The sequence below is a fragment of the Pelodiscus sinensis genome, chromosome 10 (assembly GCF_049634645.1).
Source record: "Pelodiscus sinensis isolate JC-2024 chromosome 10, ASM4963464v1, whole genome shotgun sequence".
Taxonomy (NCBI): Eukaryota; Metazoa; Chordata; order Testudines; family Trionychidae; genus Pelodiscus; species Pelodiscus sinensis.
This window is the reverse complement of record NC_134720.1, coordinates 41,282,820-41,303,503: the sequence shown is the minus strand read 5'-3', so window position 1 is coordinate 41,303,503 and position 20,684 is coordinate 41,282,820. Positions and strand designations below refer to the sequence as shown.

Genomic DNA, 20,684 nt, shown 5'->3' with positions numbered 1-20,684 from the left:
TCTCCTACAAAGAGGTTGGATGCACCTGGCTGGAGATTGCAGTTATGCAGAAAGCAAGGTCAGAAAGGCAACATGGCTGCTAAGACAGGCTGACACCCCTGCCAGCAGCATGCCATTCGTTGTTTCCAATTACCATCCTGTCATACTGCATGCAGGCAAAGCACTTGCTGATATGCTGCCTGTTAAATTATACACTCTTATTACTGCCATTGTCTTGGAAAGAGAGAGGGAAATCTTTTAATTCTTTATTCCATTAACTCTGAACAGTTGTGGCTTTAGATGAGTAATAACATTCTGTTACATAAATGAAATTAGTAGGCATCTACTGAAATAAGTAAGTAGAGCTTCCGATGGTGTTATTCCTTTTCCTTTTTATCACACTAATTTTAAATAAGACATATGCATAGGAGGTATAGATATCTAAATGTTATGTGTACACAAAGACACACATATAAAGTATAGTCCATTTAGAACCTGAGCTCACAAGTGGGCTGCATAAGTGGCCCTCCATCACAATAGGATGCACGATTGCTGTAATCAAGGAGGTGTCCCACGATAGGGTGGTTTTGCTAAATGCAGCTGTGTGCCTAGAATTCGCGGGATGTGCCAACTGAACCGTAGCAATGCTTTGACTGGATGTAGAGGGATAGCACAACTCCGGAGGTCAAAGTTGTGTGCAGTCAGCATGCACCTCATTTCATGTGCACTAGCTTTACATGCGTGTCACTTCAGTAAGACTGGTAGGAAAAAACTACATGGATAGAAAGCAGTGGAATCTGGGAACCCTGCGCCTGGGCAATGGTAAACAAAATGTTTTGCAGGCCACACATAAAATCCCAAGGGGCTGCATGTAATGGTCAGGAGGGGAGCGGAGCTGGCTGGGAAGAAGGGGGGTGGGAGGTGGGGCTGGCGGCGGGGGGAGCAGGAAGCAGAGCTGACGGGGAGGGGGAGGTGCAGCCACTGGCTGCAGCTGGAGTCCAACAGGCTGCGTCCTTGGCAGACACTCCCTCTAGTTGCTAGTGGAAGCTGGACAGGGGCAGGGGGAGTGGCTGGGAGCCACTCCCCCCACCCGGCTTCTGCATGCGACTAGAGGCTCCCAGCAGGGAGGCGGGGCTGCAATTGGTTCTGGGAGTCTCTGGTTGTGTGCAGAAGCCCGGCGGAGGGGAGTGGCTGGGAGTCCCAGCCACTGCCCCCACCCCGCCCGGCTTTTGCACATGACCACAGGGCTCCCTGCGCCAACTGCAGCCCCACCTCCCAGTCGCTCTCCCGCCCCATCAGGCTTCCATCCAGCGCCCAGACGGAAATTCAGAAAATACCAGACATTGCATATGTCTGGTATTTTCTGAATTTTTCTACCGGAAAGAGAGCACAAATACCGGACTGTCTGATAGAAAACTGGACACCTGGCAACCCTAGCTGTATTAGCACCTTCTGTGGAGTGAAACAAAGACATTTTACCATTCATCATTTTATAAAATATAAAACAAAATTATTACTGTAATAGCAAGTAGGGATATAAGTGACTAGTCAAGTAGTCGACTAACCTATAAGCCTAGGCTTATCGGGTAGTTGAGTGACTACTCAATTATTCATTCTCCTTCCCACCCCCGGAGGGGGGGAGGAAGCAGAAGCTGGTGCTGGGGGGAGCCAGCTAAAAAGACGGTTCCTTGTCTCCACAGTGTGCGGGGTGGGGAGGGAGCAGGGGAGGCAGGGGAGGCAGAGCCCCTGTGGTTCTGGAGCCAGTGTGCCCAGCTCCTATTACCTTTAAACTGCAGAACTACAGCAGGGATAGCTCCTGGATCCGGAACGAACTGGGACAGAACGCCTCCCCTAATCAACTAATCATGTAGTCAATGCAAATTATATCAACTTCACAATTAGCCTATTACTCGTTTCTTAACATCCTTAATAGCAATAGTAATATTTATATAGCACTTTATAACAGGCTTGCCAGTGCTCCCCTTGGCAGAGTTATTCCCATTGAACTAGGCACTGAACAAACACAGTAGAGGTTTCTGCTCTGAAGGGTTTTCAATCTCATCAGTCAAGACTCCCTTGTTGGGAGGAGACCCCTAGATACTTGGGCTTGCTGCTATTAACTCGGCCTGGCAGAAGGGTTACATTTTTGCGTTTGCCTTCCACTTCCTGGTACAGCACAGCCCCCAGACCCTCCAAAATGGCATCATTATGTAGAATAAACGGTCTGCTTGGATCAGCAATAACTAGGACTGGAGCCCAAGTCAGTCAAGTAATGATTTCCCGAAAAGCCCTTTCACAACTCTCATCCCACCGTGGCCCAAGCAGTTCGAAAGGGCCATAGTGTCTCTGCACAGGAGGCTTGGGGGGTCCTCCTCTTATTCTTGGTCTTAGATTTGTTCTTGCTGGACTGGTATCTCCTGGTAAGATCATTCAGCGGTTTTACAACCGTAGCGTAGTTCTTCACAAATCTGCGGTAGTAGACACTAAATCCAAGAAAGGTCTTGAGTTCTCTGTAGTTACGTGGACGTGGCCAAGTAGTGAGAGCTTCTATTTTATCTGGATCAGTACTCACACCCTCTTAGGGCATGATGTGACCCACATACTTCACCAAGGTTTGGCAGAACTGGCATTTGTCAATTGAAAGCTTCAAACCATATGCCTCCAACCTATCAAGCACTTTAAGAAGTCTTTCCTCATGCTCCTCCAAGTTTCCTTCAAACACAATCAAGTCATCCCCGTAAACTAACACTTGCAGTAGATTCATGTCTCCCAGGGTATGTCTATACTGCCACCCTAGTTCGAACTAGGGTGGCTAATGTAGGCATTCGAAGTTGCAAATGAAGCCCGGGATTTAAATATCCCAGGCTTCATTTGCATCTTGCTGGGCGCTGCCATTTTAAAATCCCCCTTAATGCGGACTCCGTGCCCGCGACTACACGCGGCACGGAGTAGGTAGTTCGAATTAGGCTCTCTAATTCAAACTACCGGTACACCTCGTTCCATGAGGAGTAATGGTAGTTCAAATTAAAGAGCCTAATTTGAACTACCTACTCCGTGCCGCATGTATGGAGTCCGCACTAAGGGGGATTTTAAAATGGCGGCGCCCAGCAAGATGCAAATGAAGCCTGGGATATTTAAATCCCGGGCTTCATTTGCAACTTAGAATGCCTACATTAGCCACCCTAGTTCGAACTAGGGTGGCAGTGTAGACATACCCCCACTGCTTTCTCCATAAGACGTTGAAATGTGGCAGGGGCCCCAGAAATCCCTTGGGGCATGCGTTCGAACTGGTAGAACCCTAATGGACATATGAAGACTGTCTGCTCCTTATCCTCTTCTCCAAGAGGGATCTGGTAGTCTGATGTGGTGTTCCATCCTCTGGTACATCCAACGTCCCACTCCTACAGTGAGAATACTTTGGGTCTCTCGCAAAGCTTCTTCCTCAGGTGATCCTTCCACTCCTCAGGCAAGGGTTAGTCCCTGAAGTCAAACTTTGCAGGATCCAATGGTGGAGCTTCAGCTTCACGCTGGGATCTTACAATGGTTTCAGGCTCAAAGATGTCTGCAACCTTCTGCCCTGGTCTTACAAACACATCACAGCCCGTTTCATTAGCAATCAATATAGTCACCTCTTCCTGGGGTTCAGCAGGGAGGCTTATGATACCACTGAGGACCAGTACTCCTTCAGGGAGCCCTCCTTTGGTCGGCAGCTCTACCACTACTAATGTTCCCTTACTGCCGCTCAGGCAGGTACTCAGGACAATCACCTCCTTTTCTGTCATTGCAGTCACTGCTAAGGAGACCGGGCCTGCATACCCCAATGCTCCCACCGGCAAGTCAGGCATCACTTTTCTTGCGTCCTCAATTTTTCTATAGGCTGTGGCACAATAGGTGTGTATCACCAGGGGTTCAGATATTGGTCCCCTGCTTGCTGTCGGCAGTAATCTGCAAGTACCTTAAAAAGGCTGGAGTTGGTCCCTATTAGCACGGACACATCAGAGGCTCCTTTGGGGTCAGGGCATATTAAAGCAGCAGTGTCCATCTCCTGTCTCACCCCAGCAATCTCTTCTGGGAATTCCAGGTATACTATGATATATCCCTGATAGGGGTATTCATCCATGCTGAGGCCACACAGTCCAAGCCCTGTCAGGGGCTGAATAGGCAGATGCCTAAGCATCTGCTGGTAGAAAGACTGGAATATGATAGTCACTTGGGATCCCGTGTCAAGCATGGCCCTACATTCTGTCCCTTCAACCTTTACAGTGACCTCCGCCCGAGGTACTATCAGTCCTGGTGGGATTTGGGCTGCATGGTTCTTTCCAGAAGAGCCTCCACACACTGCAGGCCTGGGCAGCTCCCTTCCCGTTTCCCAACTGTCCCCAAGTGGTCTTCAGCTTTTGATAAACTAACATGGGATTCTCTGTATTGTGACACCTGGCAGCGATGTGCCCACCCTGGCCACACCGGTAGCAGAATGATTGTCTAGAGGCCCTTGATCATGCCTTTGGGAGAACCGAGGGTTCAGAGGATGTTTATTGCAAGTTCCTCAATGCCAAGCAATAAAAGGGAGAGAAGGTTTCTGCCTATGTTCAAAGGTTGGAGAAACTGTTACAGAGAGCCATCATGAGGGGAGCAGTGGCAGTAGAGCAAATGGACCGGACTAGATTAACTCAGATTGTGAGAGGAATTCAATATCAGAACCTGATCCTTCTTCACCTTCGATTGAGGGAACGGCAAGATAATCCACCGAGTTACTCTTGGTTGATAAAAGAGGTCCAAGAGGAAGAGGAGAGGCAGGCAGCTGGTGAGGTTTGGGAGGTGCAGCCACAGCGGGCGACTGGCACAACACAAACGCCCACAGCACAGATGGTGAATCCTCAAGAGGAACTTACCCAACGATTGCAAGCCCTAACGCAAAAATGTAACCCTTCTGCCAGGCCGAGTTAATAGCAGCAAGGGCCGGGGTCAGTATCTAAGGGTCTCCTACCAACAAGGTAATACAACACCTGCTCGAGCCCCCACCCAGTGACCTGGGAAATCTTACATACACCTCTGGGCACCTCAAAGAGGAAATTCTTCCCCTCTCGCAAGAACAGAGCCTCAGTATAGCAGCAAACCTTTAATAACATGAGGTAACCGACATCAGCATTAACTTGGGAAAACACCACAACTTGGATTCATAGACCAAACATGAGCAAAGACCCACCTCCCCAGCCACAAATCACCCCAAATCCCAACACCCCATGAGTCTCTTGAGTCCAGCAACCCAAAAATCACCCAAAGTCCAACACCCCAAAAGTCTCTGCCCCAGGTCAGTGCTGCCCCAGGGTTCACAAGTTCACCCAGCAGGGTTTTACCATCCCAACCTGGAGGGAGCAGGGATTGATACACTTTACGTGGTCCACCGATGGCTCCGCTTCTCCGTAGGGTTCTGCTGTCACCATCAACGCGAGTCATTCCACCACACTCCACCTGTCGTCCAGTGAGCTGCCTTAGCTGTCCCACAAACTGTCCGGCTCCACCAGCCATCTCAGTCCACACCCCTGGCTGCCAGCTGGTTGCTCCTGCAGCATTTCCACTGGCTGTCAGCTGCCACTCCTACCGGCTGCAGGTCATCCCCGCCAGCTGTTCTGCTGGCCGCCTGCACCTGCCGGTTGCCCCTGCTAACCACTCTGCTGTCTGCCTGCGCTTGCTGGTTCTCCCTGCAAGCTGTTCTGCTAGTAGCTCAGCAGCATAGCGCCAGGCTCCTCACAGCAACAGTGATTTCAGCTCTTCCGCAGCATAGCGCCAGGCTCCCCTCAGCAACAGTGATTTCAACTCTTCCGCAGTATAGCGCCAGGCTCCTCATAGCACACAGTGATTTCAGGTCTTCATCAAGTTCAGCTCATGATAGAGGAGCCTCAGTGCTAATACTCCACTGACCCACAGTGAAGTCAACTCAGCAGCTCACAACTAGACTCCTAATGGAATACAAATTAGTTCTGACAGTTCACAGTGGCGAGAGGAGGGGGGTGCAATCAGTGTTGTTTAGGCCCTCAGACAGGGCTCCACCACCAGGTACAAAGACCTGTTCCCAGCCTCTCTCAACTTGAGTGGGTTTGGAACCCATGCCCCTTGTCTAGCGTGTGCTACTTAGTTTATGGTGAATCCCTCTGTCATAAACAGTTCCACCATTCCATTGTCCTCGATTCACATAATCAGGGTAACAACACTTGTATCCCCCCTGCCTCAATAACAGAGACTGGGGATTCCACAGAGTGACCATTTGGGCCGCTGTGAGCACATACTAGATGGGGTGGGTGTATCTATGCAAATGAGATCAGACCCTGAAGTCTCTTTGTACCACTTGCCACAGTTCACCACCAGATGTCAGGGTGGAGCTTATCCTGACCCTGCTTACACTAATGTGAAAGCTCAGAATTGTAGTCCAGAGTTATATATACTGCACCATGCTGCCTGCTAGGTGTAGTATTCATTTTGCCTTACACTGCTCCCTAATGTTGTCATCTTTGCGAAAAGGAAAAGAAATTTTAAAGCTTTGATAGTGGACTGCATACTTTTTTCTTTCTTCTTTAAATAAATTTTAACTGGTATATTTTTATATTATACTGGTCATCAGAAGGTTGCCCTTTTAAATCTCTGGAATGGGTTTTTTCCAAGGACTCAGTATGCAGGCCTCATGCTTAAGATGCCAGCCTGACACTTGGGAGATATACAGGCTCAATTCCCTGCTCTGCTAGTGACTTCCAGTGTGAAACCTTTGTCCCCTGGTGCTCATCCATTACATGAAGTTAATGGTAATTCCCTACCGCACAGAGGTAGAGAAGACTGTGAGATGCTGAGATAGTATGTTAACTTGGGTCACGTATGCACCTTAGATAAATAGCTCCAATTGCTCTCTACCGGAGCTGCAGATGCCAAACTCCTCTGAAGTTCTGGCCTTGGTTATGGGCTTCCTCCTGCCCATTACTCAAAATAATGCTTGTGGAAGACAGGACTCCTGTGACTGTTGTTAAAGTGTTGCTTAGTACTGATATATGTCTTGGGAAAGAACATTTTCAGCTACAGTAACTTTAGGAAAGATGGGCAACAGGCGAAAACCCAGAGATTGGAGGCATCACTTACAAACCATGACAAATTTTCTCGCTTGCAAAGTTCAGAAACCTTCACTTTATGCATATGGAACTGAGAGAAGGGTACACCAGAACCTGCTTTAAGTGAAGCACTAGAGCACGCTTCACTTTAATTCATGGGTAATTCAAGGCAAGATCACCATTACTGTTTACATTATCCATTTCCTGTATCCTTTAATTCACACTCCAATATATGGTGAAAACAGAAGAAAATTTGGACACACCTACACATACATTCATTGCAATGTCTCACACACATTCATGATCCCCATCCATCCTGTGTCCTCTCCAGTGCCATACATTACACTGTTTCTATTTTACAGAGAAGTTCTTTTGATTCCTTCCTCTAGCCTTGTCTTGCTATGAATGAGACTATTCAAATAAATAAAATATAAAGGAATTTAAGAACTGTGGTGTGGATGGAAGGCTATATCTATTTCTGAGATTTTTACATGTGCTATAAAAAGTCACTATTTTAACATTATTTTAATATCATTTTACTTTTTTAAATGAAAAAAATCTATGATCTACTCCCTCTTTGTGTCAAAGTTACTGTTCTTGGTGCAAGTCCTGATTGCAGGATTGAAGTCACCTCTGGCGCTTAATAGGCAGGACCTAGCATATGAAAGGGGGTGAAAATTTTAGTTATTGAATAAAAAGTATGTTCATCTGTAAGCTCAGTCTTTAGCAGAGTATTTTAACACTCAGAGGACAAGATTTGCTTGCAAGTCACGATCTACTTCCCTTATACTGTGAAATCCTGGCTTATTTAAAATCAATGCAAAAACTCCCTTAGCTTGAGTGGGGCCAGAATTTTACCGATAGAGCTTGATAATGCTATGAACATTACAACATAGTTGTAGGAGTGATTTCTTTAAACAAGTAAGGTGTCTACAGTTGATAACCATATGTACAAATAAGTAGCTTCAGAGCAGAATTATCTTATATTAAGAGCAGAATATCTCTAACTGTACATGCAACTGTGACAATTGCAGAAGCAAATTACAAGCCAAATTGCATAGGTATTTTGCTCATGCCTCACGTAAGTGCAGGCTCTTCAAAATGAAATTTTAAACTACTCATTCTTTCCTTTGATCATTTAAAAGACACAACTATTTTTATATTGTTATTCAGTTACTTCTTCCTTCATTTTTTACCTCACACCAATTAAAAGATTCTTTGAAGCAAAGGCTTGCCTCCTTGAAGTTTGTCATTAAACTAGATGAAATTTCTGCTTTCCTTATGACACTTAATTGTGATGTTGCATGTCAGGATCAATTACAGCTCTCCTGCTGGCTCAATTGGTAATGCCACATTGTGCCATATGGAAGGCTGAAGTTTGGAAGCAATTCTGAGGTATTAGATCTTTGTGCCAATGAAGGCTAGGACAGCAGCGAACAGAGTCTCAGCTCTTCGGACTGCAAAGTGCAGATTGTATCATTCCTCCATGTCCCCTTGTGGCTGATATTATGAATGGTATTAAAAACCTCTCTGCTGGTGCCTCTCTTCTTAAATACAAGGTTAATTACATAACTGGAAGATGTTTCCTGTTAATGAACTAATAATGTTACCCAGAGGAGAAGCCTAAATTATTGTATTTAGTTCTGGGAACCTTTATGTCAGAATGATGTAGGCAAACTGGAAGGGGTTCAGAAAAGTCAATCAAATGATCAGGAGAGGGAAAGAAAGATAAAAATAAAATATTTTTCAGCTTGTCTGTTCAACAACACAGTGTGAGAATTCTGTACACATAGGAAAACAATGTGACTAGGTACTGCCCATTCTTTATTAGTAGTGTAATGAAGAGAAGAGAAATTATTTTACATGGTAAAAGAGTATGCAAGAAAACAAAATTTGTTGCCGAGAGAAGTATCATGCTGAAATAGGCCTACAAAAATGTACTTAAAGGAAATAATCCTGCCTTGACTCCCAGAGAAGTATCTAAATAACCATTTATCACTAATATGAATTTATGACCAAAGATTAGAAATAACATTGAAGAGAACAAATTCATTGCAAGGACTACAGTCTGAAAGTTGATCTTTTATAAATCTTAATACAATAGTTTAAGACATGCATAAGATCTTTGGAATCCACTGGGCCCATCATGCTTTCTAGCATCTTGCCTTTAACTGACAGACACAAATGGGCAAAAAGTAGAGCATGGTAATGTAAGTGGATAGGGATCAACTCTGCCAGTCGGGCAGAATGTCTCAGTGCAGGCTAGAGAGGCAAGAGAGAATGGACTTTTCAAGGGCATTTAGCTGCTTCCTGATGTAAAGACCTGACCAGAATTGGCTGCAGCACAATTATAATCACGATAGGGTTTGACAAGTACAGTTTATGCAAAGGAAAATTGTCTCTCAATAATCTCTTAGAATTCTTTGAATGTGTCAGTAAAGCAGAGGTATTAGGAAAACCAGTTGACAATTTATGTAGTCCTACATAAGACCTTGGATAAGGTCCATCATGAAAGATTACTAAAGAAGCTGAGTAGTCATGGGTCATGGATCAAAAACTAAAAACCCACTAAACAGCTATTTTGTGTCCTATGACTGAAGAGCTATCAACACACTATTTTACTTTGAGTCATGAATGCAGCAGCAAGTGATGCCAGCAGCAAATCTTCCTGACTTATTTGAAGATATAGGCTCAAACCAAGACCCTGGGTCCCAGAATTGTGGGTTAAAGTGTAAATCTAGATCTGAATTGAATCTTAATTTGAAATCTGTTTCCAAATGCACTTTTCTCAAGGTTTTTTGTTTTGTTTTTTGTTTTGGTTTTTTTTGCAGTTGTGTGGTAGCAGTAATACCAATTGAAGGCCAGGGAAATCTGTGACCTTGGGGACTTTTTAAACACAAGCCTTTAGTGGCAAGGTATTTTAAAGTCTTTTGCAGGCCCTCACCTCTGCACTCAAAGTGCCAGAGTGGGGAACAGCCTTGACACAAGATAAACAATGCAGACGTGAACACTGCCTCAAATCAGATCTATGCATGCTCTGATTTTCTGGATCTCAAAGTGTCACGATACAGAAATGCCCGATTGATTAAAGCTCTACTAAGAGAAGGTTCCTTAATAATACCAGGAAAAAAAATCCACAGGTATAATTTGAAAACCATATGTTGTGAAGGGGAAACAATGAACTGCTCAACAGTACTTAAACAAAGGGTTATCATCAGGTACCCAGACCTCCCTGCAACAATCATGAGTTCTAACTTTCAACTGTATGGGAAGTCTCATGACAGAGTCCAAGAATTGAAGCCATAATCCAGCTAAGGGAACTACTCACAATCATAAATTAGATCTAGGTTTAAATGCCTTGCGGGACTGGGGCCATAGGATGTCATCTTCCAAAGTCAAGTCTATCTAATTTTGGAGTAAGTTCAGAGCACCATGGGAAAAAAAAAAAAAAGATCGGCAGTGAAACTGTGACCCCAATGAAGTCAATTCCCATTGACTTCACTGGATTTCACCCCGATTAATAGCTCAAAGTCCATTTGTAGCACATAGCTTCATAATACAAATGTATATGCATGTGGTGAAAGAATAAACTGGTGAATTGGTAGAGAGGTCATGTCAAAAAGAAGAAAAGTCTCTGTCTCTCTTTTAAGGAATAAAGCCATATTTAAACTGATATTTCAAAGCAGTGGAGAGTGATTGTGTTTCAAAGGCTAAGCTCAGCAACTCGCAGCATGCTCACTTCAGTGTGGCATGTTATGAGGTCATAATTTGAAATGGAGCAATCCCCTCTGCTTTTTGTGCATCCGTTCTAATTTTGGTTCATAGGTTTCTACTTTGAAAGTGAACACTCCTGGCTGTGGTGACTTTTAGTAGTCAACACTTTAAAATAAATGCAACCGAAAATGTAACATTTATAGAAGCCCTGAAATGTCCAAGGAGTTCCCAGTTTCAAGCTCTGCCCTATCAAACTTCAATACAATACAAGAAATCAAAGACAATGGGAAGCTGAGCAAGGAACAACAACGGGGTACAAGAGACAAAAAACACTGATGGGAGGACACAGAAACAAGGACACTGCACAAGGATAGGCCAGTGTTTTTGCACCAGGCACCAGCATGAAAAGAGAGAACACAAGAAAAGACAGACATAATACCATTTATTTAATGAACATGCCATCCTGCATGGACCCTCTCTTCTTTGGGCAACTTCGAAAAAGCTATGGCTAAGGCTTTCCGCCACTGGGGCAGGCAACCTCACTGCAGCAGGGAAAACCAATGTAAGGGAGAAAACAGGCACTCGATTTAGGAACGTAATTTTTGCCAGACACTCTTTGAGTTCAGAATTTTTGAGGGTCTCTGTTGGCTGGGGCTTGGTGTGGGAGTTTTGGAGCTCCATTACCCCCCTGGACCAGAAAGATGGGGAGGTGCATGTGTGATTAAGCTACTCAGTTTCCTGGGAATACTTTTTGGCTCTAATACGTACCTGGACTGAGATGATAGGAAAGAACCCTTACTCTCAGAGACTCTAATACACTATCTTTCCTTGTGGTGTATTTACCCTTTTAAGCAAAGATAGGAATCCCCTCTTTCCAGCCAGCAGGCTGAACAACTTCCTTGTTTCATTTGAAGGCAGTTATTGCCTCATTGATTTTGGGATGCGTACTCCTCAGAACAGGGAGATAATTGAAAGGACTAGGGTGACAGGCAGTGGTGTAGAGGCATGCTGACCATATATCCTGATTTTTCCGGAAAAGTCCTGAATTTAAATACTATGTCCCGGTGCCCCATTACATAGTGAAATGTCCTAGAAAACCTTGTCAGACATTTCACTATTTGATGGGGACACCAGCATGCAGGAAGAAGCAAGAAATGGCGCTGTGCCATTGCTCCTCGCATGGCGCAGCAGTCTCTTCCCGCTCCCCCCCAGCAGAGCATGTAAGGCAACCGGGCTACCTTCCAGTGACATGTGGCCCCTCCTTTTCCCCTGTCCTCCCCTACTCCCACAGGACCACCTCTACTGCATGGGATTCTGGTCCAGTGGCACCGCTTATTCCTCCTCTGGGCTGCCTTGGAGCCCCAGCAGGAGCAGCACAGATCCTGGCTGGGGTGCTATGGGGTGGGATGGGCTTGGGCTAGGCAAGTGCCAAGACTGGAGCAGAAGCTGCCCATGGTGCTATTTTTAGTACTGTGGTTTGGGTCCTCATTCTATATTTTTCTCCTTCCTTCTCCCACCTCCCCCATTCTTTATTTATTTTGGAACTGGACTTTTAATACTCCATTATTTTAATAACTGACTTGATATAAGATCAAGAACACATATTCCTGTGCATCCAGAAATATAATTTATGCTATCATGTGCCGAAAGTGTCCATCTGCTATGCCATTGGACAAACATCTCAGACACTTCGCCAAAGGATCAATGCCCACAAAACAGATATTAGACAGGATCACAAAGAAAAAACAGTTTCTTGCCATTTCAACCAGAAAGGACATTGTCTCAACGACTTGATTACCTGCATCCTGCTTCAAAGGCCTTTTAATACTACACTTGAAAGAGAATCCTCTGAACTGTCATTCATGCTCAAATTTGACACTTTACACTTGTTTGAATAAAGACTCTAATTATCTTACCCATTACAAAGATAGCTTCCCCAATTATCGCCTCTAATATCATTAGCTCACAGACACTTACCTCCCCCCCCCCATCCTCCTTCTGTTCTGAAATTTGATTTGTCCTTTTCATATGTGTTCTTTTTTTTATTGTACCCTTTGGTATATATGGTTGTGACTATTTTCTTCCACTATTTGATCTGAGGAAGTGGGTATGGCCCTCGAAAGCTCATCACCTAATAAACCATCTTCTTAGTCTTTAAAGTGCTACATAGTCCTGTTTTTTGTTTCAGATACACCAGACTTACACGGCTACATTTCTATCACTAATCTACATGTTTTGTTATAGTGCTGCTAGACTATTTGTTGTTTTTTAAGTTTCATCAGAATGAAAGTAAAGAACAGACCAAAGAAAGGGAAAGCAATAAATAAATACATCTGCTGGAAACAGAACTGTCCCAGTCGTCAGGAAATATAGATGTGATAGAAGGAAGCCACAAACTTAAAAAGATGAGAAAGTAGAAGGAAAATAAGAGGAAAGAATGCTTTATTTCTCTGTACTAAGATCATACTTGCTTGAATCTATATTTAAATAATATGAGATCAGGAAGGGATATGTTTGGAATTTAAACTCCAACCTCTTTTCTTAGCATTCCTGCATCTCAAACACCTGTGCAATCCAGGAGGAATTCCTTAATCTGATCTTGTTTTACAAAATAATCACTTTTGATTTCTCAGCACTTTCCCCTCTTTACTACTCTCTGAATATTATCACGTCCATCAATTGTTATCTCAAGCTCTAAATCCACAGTTTCTCACATCTCCCTCCTTGAATCTAACCTTTCAAAACATCTTACCCTCTACAGATCCAGTTGCACAGAACTGCTGTTTAGTAATATCCACTGAATTCTTCCTCTATAATACTAGCATTATTTGCATAGAGACATCCAGGCCTTCAGAATGTATGAAAACAAAGGAAGACAGGCTCTCTCTGATCAGCACAAGCTGGGGACTACCATACTGTACATTTAGCACACACAGAGGCTGTGTCTAGACTGCATCCCTTTTCCATAAAAGGGATGCAAATTAGACACAGCGCAATTGCAAATGAAGTGGGGATTTAAATCTCCCACCCTCTTCATTTGCATAAACATGGCTGCCGCTTTTTTCTGGCTCGGGGCTTTGCCAGCAAAAAGCGCCAATCTAGATGGGGATCTTTTGGAAAATAAAGCCTTTTCCGAAAGATCCCTTATTCCTGATTTTAAGAGGAATAAGGGATCTTTCGGAAAAGGCTTTATTTTGAGGATTTGAGGTTTTTTTCCCAACATTATAATATTTCTCTCATCTTAAAAGATCGTAAAAAGTAAGAGCAGCAGCAGCATGACACTAACAGCTGCCATCTTCACCTGCTCAGCTGACCCTGACATTAATTCATTTAGCAAATTAGTTTTTAAAGACCCCCACGTGTTCTCTTTTGTTAAAAGGAAAGTTGCTCCTTTGTTTGACTCTCTTCACATTAAATTGAAACCTTCTGGAGGACTTGCTAAGCTAATAAAAGCACAGAGTATTTTCATCTTCCATAATGGACAACCTATTTCAATTAGCACTCCATTAAGAAAAAATATATTCCTTCATTTTACTGTGGATTTGGGAAGGTAAAAAATGGCAACTGACACTACTCGGTCATCACAGAATTAAATACACTTTTGGAAAAGCAACACAGCTGCAGACACAATGACCAGCAATCTGACCAGCAGGAAATAACAAAAATATAACAAATAACAAAAGCATCCCTAAAGGAATGGTTACACCAGGGGTGGGGAACCTAAGGCTCGGGGGGCTGGATGCAATCCCCAGCTTGCTTGGATCTGGCCCCCTGGGGTGCAGGGCTCCTCCCTCAGCATTGGGAAGTCCATGCTGGCTGGAGCACACAAAATCTATTCGCCTGGGTCCTCCTAGGCTCTGGTGTTTGAGGGGAATGTGGGGAGTGTCTTTTTTGTTTTTGTTTTTTGGGTTTGGGGTTTTTTCTGCTTTCTACTCGTGTGTGGCCCTCGAATGATTTTTCTGTGAGTTAGTGGCTCCTTACCCAAAAAAGGTTCCCTGGAAATCTCCATGTCTGAATGTGAAAGAAGGTGAGTGGGAGGTGGGGGACAGTTGGGGGGGGGGGGAGGGAGGAGGCTTGCATGTTGTAATTCTTTCCAAAGTTAATTCCTTTCCTACACAAACTCCTTCCTTTAGTAATAAGTGAAATTCTCCAATGAATGAGGGCACAGATGTAAGAAGGTTTTTGATCATTTCAGTGCATAATACATACAAACTATAGACGAAGATCTGATTTCAGAGTTTGGAATCTGCCCCTATTCAAACTTTGGAGTCACTGGAGGTGTTCAAGGAAACAGGAATTTACAGAGCACACTCTGCCACAGCTCCCTCCATTTTTAACAAGACAGAACAAGCACAAGGGCCTCTGCTGATTACAACGGTGGCAGGCTCTTTAGGGAATTTAGTTCTAAAGCAAATACCCTTAAAAGTCACCTGAAAAAAAAAATGGAAGCCAGTGCAGATCCATTGTAGAACTCTCATAATACATGATTGACATATGGAAATAGGGACCATCACAAATGTTACAGCCTCCTACTTTTCTTCAAGCTGCCTTTCCTAATATATTTGTACTTTTAAAAACAAACAAACAAGAAAAAACACACAATCAAAACAAAAGATTCTACACACTATTCTCCCATGAGAACAGGATGAGAGAGACACAGAACAAACCATATGTGACAAATGTGCTCACACTTTTTAATGAACTACTGGACTGCACCCAGATACTATGGTGACGAATGCAGAAGAACATAAATAGAGTAGAATGATTCAGATAATTCCCTTTCACACTTAGTCCTTGTCTTCACTTACTGGCAGATTGAAGCTGTGGAGATCAATCTCCTGAGAAGTTGATTTAGCAGGTCTAGAAAGGTTGCACTAAATCAACCTCTGGTTACACCCCCATTGATCCCGGTATACCACTGGATTGCTAGGAGTAAGGGAAATCAATGGGACAGTTTCTCCTGTCAACCTCCTGCAGTGGAGACACCACGGTAAGCTGAACTAAGGTACATCGACTCCAGCTATTCTATTCACGTAGCTGAAGTTGCACACTTCAGTTTGACTTTCCTTCTAGTGTAGACCTGGCCTTAAAATAGGCTATGCCACCACCCAGACACTAACAATATAGAATATGCTACCAGTCAAACACAAGTTGGCAGAGTAACGTAAACTGCATTGTCTATTAGTGACAGCCTCTTCAGTTCTTTCCTTAAAAGGCATCTGGCTCAGAGGGGTATGCACAAAGGAAGATGTTTCCATGAGTCTTCCTTCCCTGTGTCCCTACACAAGCTCAGACACTCTAGATTATTAAACTCAGAGAATTTAAGGCACATTAAAAGCGGAGCAAGAGAAGCACTCTCTTCCCCAAGAGCGCACTGCCATCTCTTACGCACTGGTCACTATATAGACTTACAAGAGGCCAATGCTTCCTATGCCCTCTAAAAAGGGTGCAGCAAAAGAAGTCCTGTACTGCACTCCCTCAGGTCCTCCAGGAGCAATACAGCCTGCATCAGGAGCTAGCCACTCTGATGCCACAATACAAATATGTAGGTAGGTCAGATATCTTTCCTGCTGGGTCAGTGCACTTGCACAACACCCCCCTCCTAGGATGCTGGGGCCCTCACAAACTAGCAATTTAGGTTTGCTTTCACATTTCTGCATAAAACCTTAACGTTCTCACAACACAGCTAAGATAGTTTTTTATATACCTTACATATCATTTTTGACAGCTAATGCACAGTTTAAATATGCAAGGGTATGTCTACATTACAGCACTAATTCGAACTAACTTAATTCGAATTAGTTAATTCGAACTAAGCTAATTCGAGTTAGCGCATCTAGACCCAAAAACTAATTCGAATTATCATTTTGCTAATTCGAACTAGCATGTCCACACTGATTGGACGCTGGGTCGCATTTAAGGGCATAAGGTTTCCGGCAGGGCATGAGGTCAGTAATTGCTTTGTGTGGCTGCTGTCTGAGGCTGAGTCTCGTGCTTAAAGGGACTCCCCTGGACATCCGGTTCTCAGCTTTTCCGCTTGCTTGCCTACCTCACCGAGGGACAGCAAAGCTTTTTCCTCTCTGCCTGCCTGTGTCGGTGGTTACCATTGGGGCCACCGCCACAGTTGGCACCATGGAGCCAGAGCTCGCCCTGTGCATGCTGCTCCAGTTTTTGGACTTGCTGCTGCAAGCCTGCCAGGAATGGCTGGAGGCTGCCTTGCATCATCTGGTGCACGTCAGCCCCTTGCCTCTCTTCCTGGCCTCCCTGGGGGTTGTGGAAGAGTGGCAGCAGTGCCCGGATGCCAGCGTGCCCCGCTGTACCTGGTGTCCGGACACCAGCAACGACTAGTGGGACCGCATCGTCCTGGAGCGCTGGGGACACCAACAGTGGACCCAGAACTTCAGGATGAAGAAGGACACCTTCCTGGAGCTCTGCGAGTGGCTCGCCCTTGCTCTGCAGCGACGGGACACTTGCATGAGACCTACCATCCCCCTCCAGAAGCGTGTGGCCATCACCCTGTGGAAGCTCTCCACACCAGACAGCTACTGATCCGTCAGGAACCAGTTTGGCATGGGGAAATCCACCGTCGGAGCAGTGCTCACGCAGGTACGGCACCCACTGGCCACTGGGCTGGGGGGAGGAGAGCTGCAAGGACAGGATGGGCCGCCCCAGGGAAAATGGGGGGGGAGGAGGCGGAAGTGCCCCGCACAGGAGGGTTCGGTCTATTCCGGCCGTACTCCACGCTGCCTGTGGGGGTTGCTTCTGGGAGTGGGGCACGGGGCAGTGAGAAGGAATGAACGCTCCCAGCCACCCGGCCGCCCCAGTGATTCACGGTTTGCTGTCTCTCTCTGCAGGTGGTCAAGGCCATCAACTAGGTGCTGCTCCGCAAGATGGTCCGCCTCGCTGACCCAGACGAGGTCATCCAGGGGTTCGGTGTCCTCGGCTTCCCCAACTGCGGGGGGGCCATCGACGGGACGCACATCCCCAACCATGCCCCGGAACACCAGGCCTCCCAGTACATCCAGCACAAGGGGTACTTCTCCGTCCTCCTGCAAGCCTTGTGTGACCACCGGGGCCAGTTCACGGACATTAATGTGGGGTGGTCCGGCTAGGCACATGACGCCAGCATGTTCCGGAACTCCTCCATGTGCCAGAGGCTGCAGGCCAGGACCTTCTTCCCCGACCACCACATCAGAGTCGGGGACATAGACATACCCATCTGCCTGGTGGGGGATGCGGCCTACCCCCTACAGCCCAGGCTCATGAAGCCGTACACGGGGCACCTCAACCCCTCCCGGCAGGCCTTCAATGCCAGGCTCACCAGGGTCCGCATTGTGGTTGAGGGGGCCTTTGGATGCCTGAAAGCCCAATTTAGATGCCTTCTCACCTGCCTCGACCTCACCGAGCATAATATCCCTCCCGTGGTGGCAGCATGTTGTGTGCTGCACAATTTATGTGAGCGGAAGGGGGAAGCTTTCCTGCCAGCCTGGACGGCTGAGGCTGAGCGCATGGCTGGCCAGTACGTGCAGCCCCACACCGCTGCCATCCAGGAGGCCCAGCAGGGGGCCATCTGGATCTGGGAAGCCCTGTGGGAGAGCTTCCAGGTGGAGGAGGACTGAACTCTCCCTGCATGACCCACTGGGGCCTTCTTCCACCCTCTCTTCCTTCACCTTTCCCCTCCCTAACCCCCCTTCCTACTGTAAAATAAAAACACCTGTTTTTCCAACAAAAATATCTCTTTATTGTACATAATTGGGGTGGGGGAGAGAGGAGTGAGAGTGGGAGAGGGGAGGGGGAAAACTGGGAGGAGGGAGCTGGAAGGGGAGGAAGGGAAGGGAAAGTTCAGGGTTGGGGGTCCTGTTGGCTCTCCCGTCTCGCAGCACTGCAGGTGCGGGAGCATTGGGGGGGGGAGTGGGTGTGGAGGGTGGGGCAGGAGGGACGGGGGTGCAGAGGAAGTGGGAGGGGGAGCAAGGGTGGGAGGAGGAGCGAGAGCTGGGGCGGTCGTAGGGGCTGGAGCAGGAGGAGGCAGGAATCTGTCCACCAGGGTCTGAAGGTGACCTCTGAGGGCACGGCTCTGCTCCTCCAGAACCTCCAAGCTCTGCTGCTGCAGCCGCAGGTCCTCCTGGACCCAGTGGTCCTGGATAGTCCTCCAGGTTCCTGGTGTGCCCTGCAGTTCCAGGTGCTGCAGCTGTGGTGAAATGAGCAGTGGTCAGTTTTCCCTGGGGACACAGTGGGTGAAACCCAGCCCCCCTCTGTAAGGCGAGGTCGACGTGTGGGGAATGGGCCAGGGCCCCTGCATGACACCCAGCTGCTGCTCCATGGTGGGCAAGGCCCAGGTGCACGGTCCCTGGGCTCCCTCTCCCCCCACACCCTGCCATACACACAAGGAGATCATGATGGCACTCACATGTAGAGCCCTCCCTGGCCTCGGACGACACAGCCGATGTGCTCTGTGGGATGCCTCGGGGGTCCTGGGTCCTGGGCAGGATCCCTGCAGGTTCCTGGCTCTCGGCATCCTCCTCCTCCTCCTCCATGTTAGGGACGGGTCCCTCTGCCCTGGGGTCGATCACCACCCGAGGGGGCATGGACTGCATGAGCCCCCAGGATGCGATCCAGGGCCTCAAAGTGAGGGCATGCCTCTGGGTTGGCCCCTGGCTGGGAGGCCCTGGAGTAGGCCTGCCGCAGGTCCTTTATTTTGCAGCGGACCTGCTCCCGGGTCCGCATGTGGCTACTGGTAGCCAGGCTGTCCACCATATGGCTGTAGACGGCCACGTTCCTGTGGCTAGTGCGGAGATAGGTCCACAATCTCCACACCTGTGGCCCTGGGCACGCTCCTGGGAGCCGCCAGCCTGGTCCTGGGAAGAGGCGGAGGGCTGGGTGGCAGCGGGTGGCTGGCTCATCTTGTGCCAGGTGCAGGGTCTGCTGGCTGGGTGCTGGCAGGCTTGGAACTGGCACAAGCACTGTAGCCAGACCGTGGCCCTTTAAGGGCTCCGGGGCCGGGAGGGGGGGCAGAAGAGTTTCCCTGGTTTGGCCCAGAGTGGCCACCAGGGCAAGCTGGGAAGGGCTAGCCTCCAACTAGTTTGAATTAAGTGGCTACACAGCCCTTAATTTGAACTAATTAATTCGAACTAGGTGTTAGTCTTCGTAGAATAAGGTTTACCTAGTTCGAATTAAGCGCTCCGCTAGTTCGATTTAAATTCCAATTAGCGGTTTGCATGTATAGCCACTATTAAAGTTAATTCGAACTAACGTCTGTTAGTTCGAATTAACTTTGTAGTGTAGACATACCCCCAAGTTATTACTTTTAAACATGTAAAATAAAATTAAATATCAATTTCAAAGAGCTAAATCACTGATATCACCATCAACTATCATGGTGCAAATTCTAATGTGATAAAGTATATAAAAAGTAAAGACAAAATTATAAAAGACTGGATCCTCAGCTGAGATAAGTCATAACAAGAGGATCTGTTCTTGGTTTTGTAAGGTATTTTGTAACCTGTAATATTGCTAAGAGTAGTACTAAATTTCTGATAGAAGTATTCTTCAAAACTATTAACACAGAAAGCAAGTAGAAGACCTTCTGTATGTTTCAACATATGCTGCACTAAAAGACCAAAGTAAGGCACGGGGCTTTCAGTAGGACAAGAATATCTTGCATATGTCTGCAGTTATGTGAGATAATTCCAAAATTTGGGAGGACAGCACAAAGGGTCATCTCTGGTTGGGCCAGGGAAACTTTGTGGTCATAAAAAGAATGTATTTAAGGTCAAAGAATAGTAAATTTTATTGTTTTTTCCCATCAAGAATGAAACAGATAGGACATAAAAGGCTATCAAAGCAACCTTCCAAATACAGGTGGTTTTGTAGCCAACCAGTGTTTAATCAAGCAATAGG

General features: G+C 46.4%; 1 protein-coding gene across 11 annotated transcripts in view; it reads right to left on the bottom strand.

The window, feature by feature from the left end:
• NLGN1 (neuroligin 1) overlaps positions 1 to 20,684 on the bottom strand; it is a 676,946-nt gene that overhangs the window by 275,126 nt on the left and 381,136 nt on the right. The gene's annotated exons all lie outside the window — the stretch shown is intronic.